At 51.0% G+C, this 3,278-nt stretch overlaps 1 protein-coding gene across 3 annotated transcripts in view; it reads left to right on the forward strand.

Moving 5' to 3' along the window:
• The first annotated feature begins 1,325 nt into the window (after positions 1 to 1,325).
• Positions 1,326 to 3,278, forward strand: part of PPP1R36 (protein phosphatase 1 regulatory subunit 36) — a 37,165-nt gene continuing 35,212 nt past the window's right edge. Inside the window, exon 1 of one of the 3 annotated variants that reach the window (XM_019518467.1) lies at positions 1,326 to 1,673. The gene's annotated coding sequence lies outside the window, so the exon portion shown is untranslated. The remainder of the gene's footprint in view (positions 1,674 to 3,278) is intronic. The other 2 variants (XM_019518466.1, XM_019518463.1) reach the window with 2 other exon arrangements.

The following is a 3,278-nucleotide window of genomic DNA, read 5'->3' on the forward strand; positions in this document are numbered from 1 at the left end:
CGCAGCGGCCGCTGGGACCTGGCCGCCAGCCCGGCCCGGCGGGGAGGAGGGCTGGGCCCGTGGTGCGGGGCTTCCCTGGCCGGCTGGAGTCGGGAAGCGGCCGGCTCGGGGCTGCCGGGAGGGACATGGCTGCAAGGCTAGGGCTAGCCGGGCGCTCCCTGACTTGTGTCCCCCAGCGCCGCCACCTGCCGCGCGCCGGGCTCTCCCCACGCACGGGCTGGCCCCTCTAGCGTCATTTGAGGCGGCTCGCTGCCAGTGGCTCGGGCCAAGGCCGCTGCGCTACGTGCACGGGGGGAGGGGGCGGAGAAGCGCCGCGGGCCTGTCCAGGCTTGTCCCGGCCCCCCGTGTCGCTGGGGTGCAGGTGGACAAGCCTTCCAGTGCGGGAGGCGCTTCCTCGGAAAGCTTGTCGCAGCCACTTAGTCGGGTCAATAACTGATTCCCCCCGTCCGCCCTTTGGTCCTCCCTTGCGGCCCATCGGGGTGCCCCTCACCCCCGCGCTCCTTGCGGTGCCACCCCGGGGAGAAACCCGCTGCTGCGGGGGTCTGTCCCTCTGTGCTGGGATTATCCTGCGGGGAACGAAAGGGTTAACCAGGCTGGCTGACTCCGGCGGGAGCCGGGAGGTGCGGAACGGGCGGTTCAGGCGGCGCCCGCCGGGCCCTCCAGCTGTGCTGCTCCCCAGCCCCTGCCCCCCTCCAGCCGGGGGGAGCCCCTCAACCCTGGCATCTGGCCCAGCTCCTAGTGGGAGCTTCAGAGGCTTGTTGAGCCAAAGCCGGGGTAGCCTGCACCTATTTAAAGCGGGGCCTACCCTTTGAGGTGCAAGCCTACCCTGGTTTCGGCTAATCACCCCTGTGCTCTTGTCTCGTTGGGGCGCTTCTTACAAAATCCGGGGCTCCCAAAACCAGCTGGCTTAGGTTACTGCGGCTACCCCCAGCTCTGCAGTTGCAATAAGCCACAGTGCAACGCTTACCTGCTTGTTGGTTGGAGCTGGGAGGTGCCTGGAGTTAATTAGCTGAACTAGAAGAGCCCTTTGACTACTGTGAATAAACACTGAAAAAACACAATTAGTGAATACCTGCAGTGTGGCTTTTCCAATGGCACCAGAGTGCCAACAGACTTGCAAATAGCATAAACCAGACCTTGCAATATCACTCCTAAAAAGTGCATTGTTTTTTAGGGTCCAAGAGATCCCCTAAAAACGCTTTAGGTTCTTATAAAAACCTTTTAAAAAGGCATGTGATTCTTAAGCACGGTCTCTAATGTCAATTGCTTAATTGTTAAAGTCCTGGGCTTTTTTTTTTTTTTTAACACAGCATTGCGAAAGCCCAGGTTACCACTTGGATTTCTCTCAGCCTGAATGGCAAGCTGCTGCTGGATGCCCGTGTGCTATTGCACTGTTACGATTGGGGTAGAACTAGAGGTTCATCAGCTTGTTTGATCTGCTGCCCCAAAATTAATTTTAAAAGTTCTTAAACGTTACTGAATAGTTGGGTAAATACGAGTACAAGCAGTGTAAAATTCAGTCGAGCTGGCTAGAAGCACTCGAGCACCTTGTCTGCTGCATGGCTGAAATGGTTACAACCCACTTGGCATTCTGCACAGCTTCATGCAGCATTTGCCTCCGGCTCCTCAGACAACAGCTTTGCGGTCCTGAAAGTGAGAGGTTGAGAGGAGAGGTAAGTTAGTGGGTGACACCTTTTTTTTCTTGGTCTTTTGGTGGGTGGGAAAATCAGTACTGAGCTCTAATACCTGCTTGTACACGCCCTATTCTGGAAATGCTTTATTATAAAAATAGATGCAGTTGGGTTGTGCAAATGCTGAGCACTAGTCTGAACTATCTTTCTTTAATTGATTTTACGTGACATCTGTTGTCACCTTAGCAGCTATCCTGGCCCCAGTTTTTCACTCCCAGTTTCTTCCCCTTCCCCCCATCAGCCCACTTTCCAATCTTAATTTTCTCAATTATATTTACTGACTTTGCTCTCATTTACACTTCAGCAATGATTGGAAAACTTGGCTACATGCCTACATTAGCTATTCTGCATTGTATCTATATTTAGGCAGCCGTGTACGTGCTAAGGCTTAAAGTGTCTGCTGCAATGACTGGAGAACCTAACGCACCTCTGGGACTACTGCAGCAGCTGTATTGCTTGCTAGAACAGGGACCTGAAGTTTCCCAATAGGACATGTCCAAATTGCTTGAGATGCTTGGACCACAGCTACTGTTGGCTTGTAAGATTAGGAGAAGTTTTTAAGTCTTGGATCGCACTTTAGCTTCTCAGATATAACACAATGCTCAGAGCAAGGTTTCCAAAGTGACTCTTCTTTAAACAAAATCAGATGTGGCGTTCTGATGCTACTAGTCTTACAGCGAATACATGAGATGCTCGGGGCTAAATCTATGGCAGAGCTCCCATTTAGCTTCAGTTTAAGAAATGGATTTTACCCCCTGATTCTGAAAGAAAGTAAATACCAGGGAAAAAGCAATGCTCATCCTATTGAATTAGGAAAAACTGGGAGGAGTCAGCATAGGCTTAGGGAATAATTTTGCACTGTTCTGCTGAATTCAACAGAAAAAATATAGGGTCTTAAATTGAGGGCAGGTTAGCTAGCCTATGTGCCAGTCTTGTTGTTAGTGGTATGAGGACAAAGCATGTCAAGATCATTTCATTAAAAAAAAATACTACTTTAATGGCTTGGGGGGGTGGGGGATCTAAGCTACCCTCAGTGTTTAATTAAAGTTTAATGCGTATCAATTGCTGACACTTGTGGATTAAGCTCATAAGCATTTTACAGTAAAACTTCTAATTAATGAAGAGCTGCCTAATCACAGATCAAAACCATGAAGGGTTTCACAGCCGCTTCTGTGTACCTTACCCAGCACCTAATGTAGCAATGAGAAACTTTCGCTTCGTGCACCAGGATCTCGTGCTGCTGTGGAGCTTCTGAGAGTTTACTGTTTCATGCTGTTCGTCTTTTGCTCGTGCATGGAGGACCAAGACAGCCCCCAAAAGGGCAAATAATGACGAACTTTTTTCAGGGAGCTGGGGGCCTGCTTCACAATCTAGCAGAAAGCAAGGAGAATGTTTTAATCCAAGGATAACCTGTGCAGGGCTTAGGAAAGCCGAGGCACAGCGGTCATCTATACCCAGCCAGCACTAGAGTCAGCTCCTTGTAATCTGCATGCCGCAGATAACATGCTGCAGAGGCAGCAACGTAGGAGCCTTGCACAGCGGGCTTCTGAGACAGGGCAGGGCTAGTGCCCTGCTAATATGGACTGG

Source organism: Gavialis gangeticus, unplaced genomic scaffold, assembly GCF_001723915.1.
Source record: "Gavialis gangeticus isolate Ggan-Ray unplaced genomic scaffold, GavGan_comp1, whole genome shotgun sequence".
NCBI lineage: Eukaryota > Metazoa > Chordata > Crocodylia > Gavialidae > Gavialis > Gavialis gangeticus.